This window comes from Rana temporaria, chromosome 4 (genome assembly GCF_905171775.1).
Source record: "Rana temporaria chromosome 4, aRanTem1.1, whole genome shotgun sequence".
NCBI classification, from domain to species: domain Eukaryota; kingdom Metazoa; phylum Chordata; class Amphibia; order Anura; family Ranidae; genus Rana; species Rana temporaria.
In genome coordinates this window covers 478,002,509-478,021,188 of record NC_053492.1, presented here as the reverse complement: position 1 = coordinate 478,021,188, position 18,680 = coordinate 478,002,509, and positions in this window count along the sequence as shown.

Here is an 18,680-nt window from a genome sequence, read left to right as displayed (position 1 = left end):
AAATATGTACAGGATCTCAACTACAACCCCCCAAAACCCCCTACTACCACATACACACCCTCCAAACTGCATTAAATAGTGGGTGTGGTCAAATTTCAGTGGGAGGGTCTTAAAGGAACATGAAATACCAAGAGAGCATTACATACAGAGTACAGAGTTCAGCGGTGCGCTACACACAGATTGCAGAGCTCTGGGGTGCGCTACATACAGAGTGCAGAGTTCAGGGAGGGAGCACACAGAGTGCAGAAGTGCACTACATACAGAGTACAGAGTTCAGGGAGGGAGCACACAGAGTGCAGAGTTCAGGGGTGCACTACATACAGAGTACAGAGTTCAGGGAGGGAGCACACACAGTGCAGAGTTCAGGGGTGCACTACATACAGAGTGTAGAGTTCAGGGAGGGAGCACACAGAGTGCAGAAGTGCACGACATACAGAGTACAGAGTTCAGGGATGCACTACATACAGAGTGCAGAGTTCAGGACTGTACTACATACAGAGAACAGAGTTCAGGAGTGCACTACATACAGAGTGCAGAGTGCAGAAGTGCACTACATACAGAGTACAGAGTTCAGGGGTGCACTACATACAGAGTGCAGAGTTCAGGGGTGCACTACATACAGAGTGCAGAGTTCAGGGAGGGAGCACACAGAGTGCAGAAGTGCACGACATACAGAGTACAGAGTTCAGGGGTGCACTACATACAGAGTGCAGAGTTCAGGGGTGCATTACATACAGAGTGCAGAGTTCAGGGAGGGAGCACACAGAGTGCAGAAGTGCACGACATACAGAGTACAGAGTTCAGGGGTGCACTACATACAGAGTGCAGAGTTCAGGAGTGCACTACACACAGATTGCAGAGTTCAGGGGTGCACTACATACAGAGTGCAGAGTTCAGGGGTGCACTACATACAGAGTGCAGAGTTCAGGGAGGGAGCACACAGAGTGCAGAAGTGCACGACATACAGAGTACAGAGTTCAGGGGTGCACTACATACAGAGTGCAGAGTTCAGGGGTGCACTACATACAGAGTGCAGAGTTCAGGGAGGGAGCACACAGAGTGCAGAAGTGCACGACATACAGAGTACAGAGTTCAGGGGTGCACTACATACAGAGTGCAGAGTTCAGGGGTGCATTACATACAGAGTGCAGAGTTCAGGGAGGGAGCACACAGAGTGCAGAAGTGCACGACATACAGAGTACAGAGTTCAGGGGTGCACTACATACAGAGTGCAGAGTTCAGGAGTGCACTACACACAGATTGCAGAGTTCAGGGGTGCACTACATACAGAGTGCAGAGTTCAGGGGTGCACTACATACAGAGTGCAGAGTTCAGGGAGGGAGCACACAGAGTGCAGAAGTGCACGACATACAGAGTACAGAGTTCAGGGGTGCACTACATACAGAGTGCAGAGTTCAGGGGTGCATTACATACAGAGTGCAGAGTTCAGGGAGGGAGCACACAGAGTGCAGAAGTGCACGACATACAGAGTACAGAGTTCAGGGGTGCACTACATACAGAGTGCAGAGTTCAGGAGTGCACTACACACAGATTGCAGAGTTCAGGGGTGCACTACATACAGAGTGCAGAGTTCAGGGGTGCACTACATACAGAGTGCAGAGTTCAGGGAGGGAGCACACAGAGTGCAGAAGTGCACGACATACAGAGTACAGAGTTCAGGGGTGCACTACATACAGAGTGCAGAGTTCAGGGGTGCATTACATACAGAGTGCAGAGTTCAGGGAGGGAGCACACAGAGTGCAGAAGTGCACGACATACAGAGTACAGAGTTCAGGGGTGCACTACATACAGAGTGCAGAGTTCAGGGGTGCATTACATACAGAGTGCAGAGTTCAGGGGTGCATTACATACAGAGTGCAGAGTTCAGTCTTCTTCCACAGCTACTTACCTCTGCATCCCCCACCCAGAGCCTCTGGTTTATAGACCAATACATCCTAAATATGGAACCATTTATCCAACTGTCCATCCAGAGCCTCTGGTTTATAGATCGGATACATCCTAAATATAGAGAAATGTATCTAGCTGGGCCTATAAGGGGCCCTGGGGACCATCGGGACCTTTACAGGTGTAATGCAAAAAAAATGGGAGGGGGCCAGCTGTGGCCCATCGGGTCCCTTATAGGTGTAATGCCTGTACCCCCCTGATGCCGGCCCTGGCTGGGGGTGGGGGGACCTGTCAGGTAGGCTGTATGGGGCCCTGGGAGGGGGGGGGGGGGGGGTCAGTGACTACAATTGTAATATTTATCAGAGATGACAAAGGATTTTTTTTTACAGGGAATATAACGAGCAATTGACAGTAAAAAATCATCCAAGGGCCTTCTAATTCCGCTTTGTAGAGATGTACAGACGGCGGAGAGGTTGGCGCTCCGTACAGAATCTCATTATTAAACTCATTATAATAGTGATAATAATTTGCCGAGAACTGTCTCTTTCTATTCGCTCTCCGTCTTTCCCTTCCCCCGTAATATCTGCGGCTTGAATATTTGTTTAAAAATTTTAAACAATTCCAATACAAGGCTGAGATTTATTCCTGGAAAACTCATTTCCCTTGCAGTGATTTCCATCCCCCGCCTCACCGGAAAAAAAAACGGACGACCTTCCCAAGTGAAAAGATTGAGCTTAAATCAAATACCCCGAAAGAAAAAAAAAAAATAGAAAAAGAAATAGAAAAAAAAAAAGAAACAAGGGGCTGGATTCAGGTAGAATTGCGCATATTTTACGGAGGCGCAGGGCATCGTTTTTGCCCTGCGCCCCCGCAAATTTACTGCGCTGCCCTTGATTCACGGAGCAGTAGCTCCGTAAATTGCGCGGGCACGCCGGCAAAATGCCCGGCGTAAGCGCGCGCAATTTAAATGATCCCGTAGGGGGCGGGAATCATTTAAATTAGGCGCGTTCCCGCGCCGATCGTAGAGCGCATGCTCCGTCGGGAAACTTTCCCGACGTGCGTTGCGGCAAATGACGTCGCAAGGACGTCATTTGCTTCAAAGTGAACGTGAATGGCGTCCAGCGCCATTCACGAATCACTTACGCAAAGTACGTAAATTTCAAATTTCGGCGACGCGGGAACGACGGGTATACGTAACATTGGCTGCGCCTGCTAATAGCAGGGGCAGCCTTACGCAAAAACCGCCGTACGGAAACGACGTAAACTGCGTACGCAGGGCTCGCGCAACGTTGTGAATCGGTCGTTAGTATGCAATTTGCATACTATACGCTGAGCACAACGGGAACGCCACCTAGCGACCATCGCAAGAATGCAGCCTAAGATATGCGGGCATAAGAGCCTTATGCCGCGCATATCTTAGGCTGCAGTCGGCGTAACAAGGTTCCTGAATCAGGAGCATTCGTTACGCCGGGGCAAGTAAGCAATTGCGCTGTGTAACTTATGGTTACACAGGCGCAATTGCTTCTTGAATCCAGGCCACAATTATTTTCCCTTTGCAGGCACATACACGGCACGCAGCACGCAAATTATTTCGCCGTTTCTACCAAAGAAAAGTTAAAAGCCCGGCAGGGAAGAGATGGCGTTGAAATTGTGAGCCGTCCAGCTGACTGCCCGCCGCAAAAAAAAAATAAAAAAACGTTCGCGCAGCGGACACATAAAAAAAAAAAAAGTAATTTTAAGTCTAAAAAAAATAAATAAAAAGAAAAAATAAATAAACATTGAAAGAGGTAATTTTTCCTGCCCTTGGGAACTTTTTTTTTTAATTATTATTATTATTATTTTTTTTTTTAAATAATATATTTTGCTTTTTTTTAGACCCCGGGATCGGCAGGGTGGAAAGTAAAGTGTACGCAACTATCTCAGGAGGGGGAATATTATTTTTTTCTGCGGCGGACGCAGCTCAGCGTGCAGACCGTTTGAAATCTTTTCGTTTTACCGCTATTGTCGCTGTAGGTGTACGTTTATTTCGAAAATTGCCGTCGTTGAGATTAATAGCTTAACTGCTGTTAAGTGGACGGAAATAGCGCTAATTAAAAAAGAAAAAAAAAAGATGAAGAAAAGAAGATGAAAAGAAGGCTTTCAAACGAGCGAATGCGAAAACGCCGGGGGAGGCGGGAAACGCAGCGCAGATCATCTACTTAATGGTAGAGCAGTAGAAAAAATAAAGTGATGCCGGGCCCCGGATCGGTCTAATGGCCAGATAGGCGGAAGCTTTCAGTAAAGTATATGAATACATTGGATTAATGGTTCTATATTTAGGATGTATCCGGTCTATAAACCAGAGGCTCTGGATGGACAGTTGGATAAATGGCTCTATATTTAGGAAGTATCCGGTCTATAAACCAGAGGCTCTGGATAGACAGTTGGGTAAATGGTTCTATATTTAGGAAGTATGTTATCTATAAACCAGAGGCTCTGGATGGACAGTTGGATAAATGGCTCTATATTTAGGAAGTATCCGGTCTATAAACCAGAGGCTCTGGATGGACAGTTGGATAAATGGCTCTATATTTAGGAAGTATCCGGTCTATAAACCAGAGGCTCTGGATAGACAGTTGGGTAAATGGTTCTATATTTAGGAAGTATGTTATCTATAAACCAGAGGCTCTGGATGGACAGTTGGGTAAATGGTTCTATATTTAGGAAGTATGTTATCTATAAACCAGAGGCTCTGGATGGACAGTTGGGTAAATGGTTCTATATTTAGGAAGTATGTGATCTATAAACCAGAGGCTCTGGATAGACAGTTGGATAAATGGCTCTTTATTTAGGATGTATCCGGTCTATAAACCAGAGGCTCTGGATGGACAGTTGGATAAATGGCTCTATATTTAGGAAGTATCCGGTCTATAAACCAGAGGCTCTGGATGGACAGTTGGATAAATGGCTCTATATTTAGGAAGTATCCGGTCTATAAACCAGAGGCTCTGGATGGACAGTTGGATAAATGGTTCTATATTTAGGATGTATCCGGTCTATATACCAGAGGCTCTGGATAGACAGTTGGATAAATGGTTGCATATTTATGATGTATCCGGTCTATAAACCAGAGGTTCTGGATGGACAGTTGGATAAATGGTTCTATATTTAGGATGTATCTGGTCTATAGACCAGAGGTTCTGGATGGACAGTTGGGTAAATGGTTCTATATTTAGGAAGTATGTGATCTATAAACCAGAGGCTCTGGATAGACAGTTGGATAAATGGCTCTTTATTTAGGATGTATCCGGTCTATAAACCAGAGGCTCTGGATGGACAGTTGGATAAATGGCTCTATATTTAGGAAGTATCCGGTCTATAAACCAGAGGCTCTGGATGGACAGTTGGATAAATGGCTCTATATTTAGGATGTATCCGGTCTATAAACCAGAGGCTCTGGATGGACAGTTGGATAAATGGCTCTATATTTAGGAAGTATCCGGTCTATAAACCAGAGGCTCTGGATGGACAGTTGGATAAATGGTTCTATATTTAGGATGTATCCGGTCTATATACCAGAGGCTCTGGATAGACAGTTGGATAAATGGTTGCATATTTATGATGTATCCGGTCTATAAACCAGAGGTTCTGGATGGACAGTTGGATAAATGGTTCTATATTTAGGATGTATCCGGTCTATAAACCAGAGGCTCTGGATGGACAGTTAGATAAATGGTTCCATATTTATGATGTATCCGGTCTATAAACCAGAGGCTCTGGATGGACAGTTGGATAAATGGTTCTATATTCATGATTTATCCGGTCTATAAACCAGAGGTTCTGGATGGACAGTTGGATAAGTGGCTCTTTATTTAGGATGTATCTGGTCTATATACCAGAGGTTCTGGATGGACAGTTGGATAAATGGTTCCATATTTATGATTTATCCCATCTACAAACCTGAGGCTCTGAATGGACAGTTGGATAAATGGTTCTATATTTATGATGTATCCGGTCTATAAACCAGAGGCTCTGGATGGACAGTTGAATAAATGGCTCTATATTTAGCATGTATTGGTCTATAAACCAGAGGCTCTGGACGGACAGTTGGATAAATGGTTCCATATTTAGGAGGTATCTGGTCTATAAACCAGAGGCTCTGGATAGACAGTTGGATAGGAATGAGCCAAACACCCCCCCCCCCCCCCGGTTCCATTCGCAGTAGAACATGCAAAAAAAATTGTTCGAACACGTGAACACCGTTAAAGTCTATGGGACACGAATGTGGAAAATCTAAAGTGCTAATTTTAAAGGCTAATATGCAAGTTATTGTCCTAAGAAGTGTTTGGGGACCCGGGTCCTGTCCCAGGGAACATGTAATAGTGCCATTTTTTTTTTAAAAACGTCAGTTTTTTCGGGAGCAGTGATTTTAATAACGCTTAAAGTGAAACAATAAAAGTGAAATATTTCTTTAAATTTCATACCTGGGGGGTTCTATAGTATGCCTGTAAAGTAGCGCATGTTTCCCAGTGGTTAGAACAGTCCCTGCACAAAATGTCATTTCTGGCGTCAGGCTCAGGCCTAGGAGACGATCTCGGCAGACCAGCCCCGGCGTCAGGCTCAGGCCAAGGAGACAATCACGGCAGACCGGCGTCAGGCTCAGGCCAAGGAGACAATCACGGCAGACCGGCGTCAGGCTCAGGCCTAGGAGAAGATCTCGGCAGACCAGCCCCGGCGTCAGGCTCAGGCCTAGGAGACGATCTCGGCAGACTGGCCCCGGCGTCAGGCTCAGGCCTAGGAGACGATCTCAGCAGACCGGCCCCGGCGTCAGGCTCAGGCCTAGGAGACGATCTCGGCAGACCGGCCCCGGCATCAGGCTCAGGTATAGGAGACGATCTCGGCAGACCGGCCCTGGCGTCAGGCTCAGGCCTAGGAGACGATCTCGGCAGACCGGCCCCGGCGTCAGGCTCAAACCTAGGAGACGATCTCGGCAGACCGGCCCCGGCGTCAGGCTCAGGCCTAGGAGACAATCTCGGCAGACCGGCCCCGGCATCAGGCTCAGGTATAGGAGACGATCTCGGCAGACCGGCCCTGGCGTCAGGCTCAGGCCTAGGAGACGATCTCGGCAGACCGGCCCCGGTGCTTGGCTCAGGCCTAGGAGACGATCTCGGCAGACCGGCGTCAGGCTCAGGCTCAGGCCTAGGAGACAATCTCTGCTGACCAGCCCCCCCCCCCCCCCCCCGGCGTCCGGCTCGGGAACGATCGAGCTTCACATCAGCATAACACAACGGCTGAAAGAAGCTTCAATGCGAATGAATTACTTTAATGTACAATTGCTCATGGAAGCGAAAGACCACATCTAATGTGATTGTATAAGACTTGGTGTTCCGCCGCCGTCCCGGCAATATCGTTCCCCTCGGGGGGAGGAATTAAATCAGAAGAATACACGGTATGAAAGTTAAAAGCTTAAACCAATCCGGGGGCCTACAGAACGGAACATTCAGTTCTGCTTTGTTGGAGCTGCGAGTACGGCTGCGAGTAACCGTGAATGGCGGCTGTCCCGTCCCCCCACCGATCGGTTTAATTGCCGGAGATTCGGCAGATTGCAGCCTCATTGGGCTTATTTGATAATTTTTAGCATTATTATTTTTTTTTGCAGTGAGTTGTTGCAGCTGCACACGTGTCAGTAAAGGATCTTCAAAAAAATTTGGGTCATGTTTTATTCTTGGGCCACGAAAAATGTTCTCCTCGATAATATGTGTAGAACCCTCCTAGAGGGGTTTCTAGGATGAGAGGTGAATGTAGTTGTTTTTGGCTCCTCCTCCGTATTCATTGGGGCAGCCAGTTCCGCCCACTATTCAGGTGTCCGGCCCGCTGTTGAGCGCTGGCCATCTGAATTACAGCGGTGGGTGTGTTTTGGAAGTGCCTGATTAGAGCGAGAGGCTCTAATAGGCTTCCTGATTACAGCCTATCGGCTCTAATCGGCTTTCCAAATGGTTAAACAGCGGGCGCACAGGCTGTACGTTCCCTGTTTAAACAATGCTGTTTTAGGGAATTGTTTCCCTAACAATGACCCGCCTCTCAGCCAATCAGGTGCATCGGATCTGGTTACCGGTCACCTGATTGGCTGAAGCAACATCAAGGGCGGGAGAAGACATCGAGGGAGTGTAGAGAGGACGGCGCTGACCCGAGGAAGGTAAGTGCCGGGCTGGGGGAAAACTTTTTGCATTTGGGGGGAAACTGTCTGCATTGGGGGGGAAATGGGCTGTATTTGGGGGGAAACTGGCTGCATTTGGGGGGAAACTGGCTGCAAGAGGTCACACTTAACCCCTACATCGCCCCCTAGTGGTTAACTCCCAAACTGCAATTGTCATTTTCACAGTAACCAGAGCATTTTTATAGCAATTTTTGCTGTGAAAATGACACTGGGGTAGATTCAGGTACCTTTTGCGGCGGCGTATCTCCAGATACGCCGCCCGTAATTTGAATTCCGCGCCCGCGTAGCGTTACGCCGATTCACAAAGGCAGTTACGCTGAAAAAATAGGCTTCCTCCACCGACGTAACATGATTGCGGCGGCGTAGAATATGCTTCCGTTGTTGTCGGCGTAGAATATGCTAATTTCTTAGATACGCCGATTCACAAACATACGTGCGCCCGGCGTTCGTTTTTTACGTCGTTTGCGTTAAGGCTTTTTCGGCGTAAGGCTGCTCCTGCTATTAGGAGGCGCAGCCAATGTTAAGTATGGACGTCGTTCCCGCGTCGCGATTTGAAAATTTTACGTCGTTTGCGTAAGTCGTCCGTGAATGGCGCTGGACGCCATTTACGTTCACGTCGAAACCAATGACGTCCTTGCAACGTCATTTACCGCAATGCACGTCGGGAAATTTTAGGGACGGCGCATGCGCAGTACGTTCGGCGCGAGAATGCGCCTAATTTAAATGATCCACGCCCCCTACCAGATCATTTGAATTACGCGCGCTTACGCCGGCCCCTTTTACGCTACGCCTCCGCAACTTACGGAGCAAGTGCTTTGTGAATACAGCACTTGCTCCCACACTGCCTCCTCCAACTCCAGTTGGAATGCCTCCCCCTCCCATCTCTATCTCGGGCTGCACAGAGAGAGAACTGAGGTGAGTCACAGTGTTCAGTGTGCTGTGTGCTGGGGGATGGCATCTCCAGCATCCCTTTACATGTGCTCTGGGCTGCCCCAGCTCTAGATGTTTTATGGCATGATAGATTGCATAGGATACACAGCCCCTGCCCATTCCTGCGCCTCAGTAGTCCATCTACAGATGTGATGTGTAATGAGATGTACCAAGAGCCCTTTCACACCGACAAAGGGGAGGAGTTAGTAAAATGACCACACCCATTTGGGGTACCAGAAATATTTCTGCACCCAGGCGCCTGTGACCCTAGGATCGGCCCTGGATAATGAGATTTGCCAGCAGAGTACAGACAGGGTTATGTTTGGCAGTCACAGCTCACCAACCTCCTCAAAGCAAGGCAAACTACAGTTGGTGCCTCCGATTTTGTATATCCAGCACGATGGGATCACGCTGGATATCGCCGCTGGAGGCTGTGCTTCTCGCGCTCACTGCCCCCACGAGATGCCGCGCATCCATAGGAATCCTTTGGGGGGGGCGAGCGGGAGGAGCGACATAGCTCGGCGCTGGCTCCCGCGACAGGGATCGCGGGTGGTCAATCTCGCCGCTAGCAGAGGCGAGATTGACACAAAATCGGCAGCACCTACTGTAAATGGTATTTTTTCCCTGTTGTAATTTCCATAAAAAAAAGATCCAAAATTTGTAATGTTAGAGTGTTACAATGTTACAGCTCTTCTGTGAGAACGGGAAGATGTGATAAATATAAAGCAGGTGTTTTGCCAATTTGGCGGCAAAAAGTGAAAATACATCTTTAAAGCCACACGTTGTCGTAAAATGAGAAAACTGTTAATATATGTAAATATAACCCCATAAAGCTGTTACTTTCTATTCCTGGCAATGGGAGAGCGGCTGATCATCAAACTCACGTCCTGACAACCCGACGTGCTGGGTGCCTCTTCCCATCCCCCACCACTTACAGTGGGGATGGAAAGTTTGGGCACCCCAGGTAAAAATTTGTATTAATGTGCATAACGAAGCCAAGGAAAGATGGAAAAATCTCCAAAAGGCATCAAATTACAGATTAGACATTCTTATAATATGTCAAAAAAAGTTACATTGTATTTCCATCATTTACACTTTCAAAATGACGTCTGCAAAAGTTTGGACACCCTGCAGAGTTAATATCTTGTACTGCCCCCTTTGGCAAGTATCACGGCTTGTAAACGCTTTTTGTAGCCAGCCAAGAGTCTTTCAATTCTTGTTTGAGGGATCTTTCCCATTCTTCCTTACAAAAGTCTTCCAGTTCTTTGAGATCTCTGGGCTGTCTGTCACGCACGGCTCTTTTAACCAGTTCCCGACCCCCGCATGTAAATGTACGTCCACAATATGGCACGTACAGGCACATGGGCGTACATGTACGTCCTTGCCTTCTAGCGGGTGGGGGGTCCGATCGGGACCCCCCCGCTACATGCGGCGGTCGGGTTCGCTCGGGGAGCGATCCGGGACGACGGCGCGGCTATTTGTTTATAGCCGCTCCGTCGCGATCGCTCCCCGGAGCTGAAGAACGGGGAGAGCCGAGTGATCCGTTATATAGGGAGACTCGATCGATGACGTCAGACCTACAGCCACACCCCCCTACAGTTGTAAACACACACTAAGTGTACACTAAATCCTACAGCGCCCCCTGTGGTTAACTCCCAAACTGCAACTGTCATTTTCACAATAAAGAATGCAATTTAAATGCATTTTTTGCTGTGAAAATGACAATGGTCCCAAAAATGTGTCAAAATTGTCGGAAGTGTCCGCCATAATGTCGCAGTCACGAAAAAAAACGCTGATCGCCGCCATTAGTAGTAAAAAAAAAATAATTAATAAAAATGCAATAAAACTATCCCCTATTTTGTAAACGCTATAAATTTTGCGCAAACCAATCGATAAACGCTTATTGCGATTTTTTTTACTAAAAATAGTTCGAAGAATACGTATCGGCCTAAACTGAGGGAAAAAAATGTTTTATATATGTTTTTGGGGGATATTTATTATAACAAAAAGTAAAAAATATTGCATTTTTTTCAAAATTGTCGCTTTATTTTTGTTTATAGCGCAAAAAATAAAAACCGCAGAGGTGATCAAATACCACCAAAAGAAAGCTCTATTTGTGGGGGAAAAAAGGACGCCAATTTTGTTTGGGGGCCACGTCGCATGACCGCGCAATTGTCTGTTAAAGCGATGCAGTCCCGAACTGTAAAAACACCTTGGGTCTCTAGGCAGCATTTTGGTCCGGGGCTTAAGTGGTTAAGGTCTATCCATAGATTTTCAATTATGTTGAGGTCAGGAGATTGTGAAGGCCATGGCAAAACCTTCGTGGATTTTGAGGTGTGTTTAGGATCATTATCCATTTGTAGAAGCCATCCTCTCTTTAACTTCAGCTTCTTCACAGATGGCATCAAGTTACCATCCAAAATTTGCTAAAATTTTATTGGATCCATTTTTCCTTCTACTCGTGAAATGTTCCCTGTGCCACTGGCTGCAATACAACCCCAAAGCATGATTGATCCACCCCCATGCTTCACAGTTGGACAGAGGTTCTTTTCATTCAATTCTGTGCCCTTTCTTCTCCAAACGTACCTTTGCTCATTCCGGCCAAAAAGTTCTATTTTAACCTCATCGGTCCACAGAACTTGTTTCCAAAATGCATCAGGCTTGTCTATATGTTCATTTGCAAAGTTCAAATGCTGATTTTTATGGTGACTCCTGGGGTCCCGTACTGATAATCACTTACATATAGAGGTGTATTGGAAATTTGATCTTTAAAGTAAATAATATCATTTTAAATGCTAAGCGCTGGTTGCATGTTGTAATGCGTCCATCCTTAGTAGCTCAACGCCTTTCTTTATGTGAGAGAGAGATGATGTAGAGAACCCCCAAACTCCTGTTTGTGTGGAGTGACGCCTGGGGCCTAATACTGAGTTCTCACATAAAGAAGCGCATTGAAATCCTTGCTAACCACAGTTGTGGTTCACTCCATTCATCATTGCTGTTACACAAGGTGAGAGCAAACAGTTCAGAAAAGTGGTTGGTAGAAGGAGCCAAGGTGAGAGCTGACAGTTCAGAAGAGTGGTTGGTAGAAGAAGCCAAGGCGAGAGCTGACAGTTCAAGAATGGTTGGTAGAAGGAGCCAAGGTGAGAGCTGACAGTTCAGAAGAGTGGTTGGTAAAAGAAGCCAAGGTGAGAGCTGACAGTTCAAGAATGGTTGGTAGAAGGAGCCAAGGTGAGAGCTGACAGTTCAGAAGAGTGGTTGGTAAAAGAAGCCAAGGTGAGAGCTGACAGTTCAGAAGAGTGGTTGGTAGAAGAAGCCAAGGTGAGAGCTGACAGTTCAGAAGAGTGGTTGGTAGAAGTTTCCAAGGTGAGAGCTGACAGTTCAAGAATGGTTGGTAGAAGGAGCCAAGGTGAGAGCTGACAGTTCAGAAGAGTGGTTGGTAAAAGAAGCCAAGGTGAGAGCTGACAGTTCAGAAGAGTGGTTGGTAGAAGAAGCCAAGGTGAGAGCTGACAGTTCAGAAGAGTGGTTGGTAGAAGGAGCCAAGGTGAGAGCTGACAGTTCAGAAGAGTGGTTGGTAGAAGAAGCCAAGGTGAGAGCTGACAGTTCAGAAGAGTGGTTGGTAGAAGAAGCCAAGGTGAGAGCTGACAGTTCAGAAGAGTGGTTGGTAGAAGAAGCCAAGGTGAGAGCTGACAGTTCAGAAGAGTGGTTGGTAGAAGAAGCCAAGGTGAGAGCTGACAGTTCAGAAGAGTGGTTGGTAGAAGGAGCCAAGGCGAGAGCTGACAGTTCAGAAAAGTGGTTGGTAGAAGGGGCCAAGTTGAGAGCTGACAGTTTAGAGGAATGGTTGGTAGAAGAAGCCAAGGTGAGAGCAGACAGTTAAGAAGAATGGTTGGTAGAAGAAGCCAAGGTGAGAGCTGACAGTTCAGAAGAGTGGTTGGTAGAGGAAGCCAAGATGAGAGCTGACAGTTCAGAAGAGTGGTTGGTAGAAGGAGCCAAGGTGAGAGCAGACAGTTCAGAAGAGTGGTTGGTAGAAGAAGCCAAGGTGAGAGCTGACAGTTCAGAAGAGTGGTTGGTAGGCTGAAGCCAAGGTGAGAGCTGACAGTTCAGAAGAGTGGTTGGTAGAAGGAGCCAAGGTGAGAGCAGACAGTTCAGAAGAGTGGTTGGTAGAAGAAGCCAAGGTGAGAGCAGACAGTTCAGAAGAGTGGTTGGTAGAAGGGGCCAAGGTGAGAGCTGACAGTTCAGAAGAATGGTTGGTAGAAGGAGCCAAGGTGAGAACTGACAGTTCAGAAGAGTGGTTGGTAGAAGAAACCAAGGTGAGAGCAGACAGTTCAGAAGAATGGTTGGTAGAAGAAGTCACGGTGAGAGCAGACAGTTCAGAAGAATGGTTGGTAGAAGGGGCCAAGGTGAGAGCTGACAGTTCAGAAGAATGGTTGGTAAAAGGGGCCAAGGTGAGAGCTGACAGTTCAGAAGAATGGTTGGTAGAAGGAGCCAAGGTGAGAGCAGACAGTTCAGAAGAATGGTTGGTAGAAGAAACCAAGGTGAGAGCTGACAGTTCAGAAGAGTGGTTGGTGGAAGGAGCCAAGGTGAGAGCAGACAGTTCAGAAGAATGGTTGGTAGATGAAGCCAAGGTGAGAGCAGACAGTTCAGAAGAAAGGTTGGTAGAAGGAGCCAAGGTGAGAGCTGTCAGTTCAGAAGAATGGTTGGTAGAAGAAGCCAAGGTGAGAGCAGACAGTTCAGAAGAGTGTTTGGTAGAAGTTTCCAAGGTGAGAGCAGACAGTTCAGAAGAGTGGTTGGTAGAAGTTTCCAAGGTGAGAGCAGACAGTTCAGAAGAATGGTTGGTAGAAGAAGCCAATGTGAGAGCTGACAGTTCAGAAGAGTGGTTGGTAGAAGAAGCCAAGGCGAGAGCTGACAGTTCAGAAGAGTGGTTGGTAGAAGAAGCCAAGGCGAGAGCTGACAGTTCAGAAGAGTGGTTGGTAGAAGGAGCCAAGGCGAGAGCTGACAGTTCAGAAGAGTGGTTGGTAGAAGAAGCCAAGGTGAGAGCTGACAGTTCAGAAGAGTGGTTGGTAGAAGGAGCCAAGGTGAGAGCTGACAGTTCAGAAGAATGGTTGGTAGAAGGAGCCAAGGTGAGATCAGACCGTTCAGAAGAGTGGTACGCAGAGCCTAGGTCAGGTCAGGAAGGCCGGTTAGAAAAGTGGGTGGTAAAAGTAACCAAGGTGAAAGTAGGCAATGCAGCATGATGGTTGGTAGACAGAACTTGGTCAGAAAAAGCAAGCACATGACTGATAGAAGTAGCTCTTAGCCAAGGAGGCAGATCAGGTGAGTGGTTGAGTGGCAAGATCAAACTTAATGCTCTGGAGCAGTGATATCCATGAAAACATCCTTCAGAACATATAAGAGATGTTGTCTACAGCAGCCCAAAGAACCAAAAGCTTTACAAGCAGGGAGAACCACAACAAAACCCGGGCAACTAACTGTCTAACTGACGAGAGAACGCAAGACTCCACTTTCATGAACTGTGTCTTTATTGACATGTATTTTGGCTCCTGTGGAATTCTTTTCGGTTACAGCAGTGGTTTAGCCATGCTAGATCCTGTAACTCCCTGTAATCGGCAGAAGTAGGTCACCGGGGCTGATGTATGGATGAGACGCGGCGTACAGAGAACGGGGAGTACAATGTGATGGTGAATCATGCAACCAATTCTGCTGAGGGTAATAGTCCCTTTGTCTTCAGTAAAATGGTTTCAGAAACTCTGCAGATATTAATGAATCTTCTCTCATTATCCGTTCAGCATGCACAACCGATCGTCTGCCTAAACAAGTAAAAACAAATGACTCACCTTATTTCTACACCAATGTTGTGACGTTCGGAATCCTGCTGGTTACAAAATCATTCAGGGTAACTGATGCTCTGCTGGGCACACATGGGTGTAAGGGGAGGCTTTGCTGGGCACACATGGGTGTAAGGGGAGGCTCTGCTGGGCACACATGGGTGTAAGGGGAGGCTCTGCTGGGCACACATGGGTGTAAGGGGAGGCTCTGCTGGGCACACATGGGTGTAAGGGGAGGCTCTGCTGGGCACACATGGGTGTAAGTGGGGATTCTGCTGGGCACACATAGGTGTAAGGGGAGGCTCTGCTGGGCACACATGGGTGTAAGGGGGGATTCTGCTGGGCACACATGGGTGTAAGGGGGATTCTGCTGGGCACACATGGGTGAAAGGAGGGATTCTGCTGGGCACACATGGGTGTAAGGGGAGGCTCAGCTGGGCACACATGGGTGTAAGGGGGGATTCTGCTGGGCACACATGGGTGTAAGGGGGATTCTGCTGGGCACACATGGGTGTAAGGGGGATTCTGCTGGGCACACATGGGTGAAAGGAGGGCTCAGCTGGGCACACATGGGTGTAAGGGGGGATTCTGCTGGGCACACATGGGTGTAAGGGGGATTCTGCTGGGCACACATGGGTGTAAGGGGGGATTCTGCTGGGCACACATGGGTGTAAGGGGGATTCTGCTGGGCACACATGGGTGAAAGGAGGGCTCAGCTGGGCACACATGGGTGTAAGGGGGGGCTCTGCTGGGCACACATGGGTGTAAGGGGGATTCTGCTGGGCACACGTGGGTGTAAGGGGGGCTCTGCTGGGCACACATGAGTGTAAGGTAGGGTGACCAGACATCCCTGGTTTCAGGGGACAGTCCCCAGATAGAGGACACTGTCCCTGGACCAAGTCTGTCCCCGGTTTTGTCCCTGGATTGGATTTGAACAGGGACTGGGGCAATTTCAAAGACAGTACAGAATTGAAGAAAAAAATTCTGAATTACACACCCCCTCTCCGCCGCTCCTACTAGCTTAGGGGGGTGTATTTGTTTCCATTATCTGTGCCCCTTTCTGATGATTGTGTACTGGTCAGTAACAAATGGTTGAATGTTGGGATAAAGCGGAAGCGCAGTCGAGGAACAAGCTACGGTTGGTAACAAATAGTGGTGAAGCTATGGATGGCATCAGGAGAGACAAGAGCAAGATATTGGCAGAAGAGAGCACAATAATCTGGAAAACAGGAAGTTTATGGGAGGAGCAATGAATTCAAGGTTCACGAGAAACAAGGCACATGGTAGGATTGTCCAAAGGATCAGAGAGGGAACTGTCCAGCATTTTTTAGGTGACTTTGCCTAAAGAGCTGCCGCCAGGAGCAAGCAGAGGTTGTGGGTTCAGATCCTGGTTCCTCACACTGCCAACATCTGCTCTGCATACAAAAGAGCTGAGGTTTCAGTGCCTGTGGCGTAAACTTTGAAGATGGATTTTTCCATAACGCCTATAGCTACAGAGATGATTCAGGACTTTACAACTTGTTTAGATACTGTAAACACTTTGGGGTAGATTCACAAAGGAGATACGACGGCGTATCTCCAGATACGCCGTCGTATCTCTGAGTCCGGCCGGTCGTATCTATGTGCCTGATTCATAAAATCAGTTACGCATAGATTTCTATTAGATCCGACCGGCGTAAGTCTCTTACGCCGTCGGATCTTAACTGCATATTTACGCTGGCCGCTAGGGGCGTGTACGCTGATTTACGCCTAGAATATGTAAATCAGCTAGATACGCGAAATTCACGAACGTACGCCCGGCCGACGCAGTACAGTCACACCGTTTACGTTATGCTTTTCCCGGCGTAAAGTTACCCCTGCTATATGAGGCGTATATGCGGCGTACCAATGTTAAGTATGGCCGTCGTATCCGCGATAACATTTTTAAAATTTACGTCGTTTGCGAAAGTCGTCCGTGAATGGGGCTGGACGTCATTTACGTTTACGTCGAAACCAATGGATATCCCAGTGTGCATTGCTCCAAAGTACGCCGCAAGGATGTACTTTGGAGCAATGCACACTGGGATATTCCACGGACGGCGCATGCGCCGTTCGTGAAAAACATCAATCACGTCGGGTCAGGGTTAATTTACATAACACACGCCCACCTCTTCACAATTTGAATTAGGCAGGCTTAAGCCAGCCTATTTACGCTACGCCGCCGCAACTTTTTTTTTAGAATACGGCACTTGCCTGTAAAAGTTGCGGAGGCGTAACGTAAATAGGATACGTTGCGCCCGCACAAACATACGCCATTCTACGTGAATCTACCCCTTTGTTGCGCACAGTCTGGGCTACTTAACAGGCACAATCGCAAATGCGAGGGTTCTTCAAAAAGTTTCCACACTTTTTTTTTAAACCCTATTAAATATAAAAAAAAGTGCGGAAAGGTTTTGAAAATCCCTCGTATTTGTAACGCTCTGGATGTGTGTAGAAAAATCAAAGACCGTTACAAGGCAGAGTATAAATTATGCATAGAGGAAAACATTCCAGGAAGTATAATCTAGGTCAATATAAAATAAAGGGGGGCGATAATACGGCACATTTTGTCATATTGTATTCTCTCTAATGTCTCCCACGTGTAAAACACATACAGTATAAATATAGAGACTACAAGGAATGTTCTTCAGTGTGGATGTCTTTTAACCCCTTCAATACCGGGCTTTTATACCCACCTCCATACCGGGCCTATTCTGGCACTTCTCTCCTACATGTACAAATCATCATTCTTTTGCTAGAAAATTACTCAGAACCCCCAAACATTATAAATGTTTTTTTTTTTAGCAGACACCCTAGGAAATAAAATGGCGGTCATTGCAACTTTTTATCTCGCACGGTATTTGCGCAATAATTTTTCAAACATCTTTTTTTGGTAAAAAAAAATGGTTTCATGAATTAAAAAATAACAAAACAGTAAAGTTAGCCCAATTTTTTTGTAAAATATGAAAGATGATGTTACGCCGAGTAAATAGATACCTAACAAGTCACGCTTTAAAATTGCGCACACTCATGGAATGGCGCCAAACTTCGTTACTTAAAAATCTCCATAGGCGACGCTTTGAAAATGTTTACAGGTTACCAGTTTAGAGTTACAGAGGGGGTCTAGTGCTAGAATTGTTGCACACGCTCTAACGCACGCGGCGACACCTCACATGTGTGGTTTGAACGACGTTTACATACGTGGGCGGGACTTACGTGTGTGCGTTCGCTTCTGAGCGTGAGCAACTGGGGATAGGGGTGTTTTAATTTTTTTTTTTTTTTTATGTATTTATTTATTTTTTACACTTTTTTTACATTTATTTTTTCCGATCGCTTTTATTCCTATTACAATGAATGTAAACATCTCCTTCTTACTAGCCGCAATTGCGGTTTGTTAACTTACGGGTACCCGGGCGTGACGTCATCACATCACGCCCGGGCCTCCAACGGTCATAGAGATGACTGGTGACCATCTGGTGACTGATTTAGGATTCTGGGCGGCTACTATGGAGTCCGAGTAGTCTACTCTTGACAACTTCTTGCCGGCCGGGCTGCCGCCCCTCTTAAATGCCGCCTGGAACCATGGTCCCATCGGGTCCCATGGTAGGGCCGGCCCTGGTTTCAACTAGGTAGCCTTACGTGTAGCACCCTATTCTTCCAGGTGCCCTTCCACAGCAGGTGACTAGGGTGACCACGTGTCCCAGATTGCCCGGGACAGTCCCGCATTTTGCCTGTCTGTCCCGGGCACATTCATTCCAGGACAATACAGTGTCCCGGAATGAAACTGACACAGCCATCCCCCGGGCCAA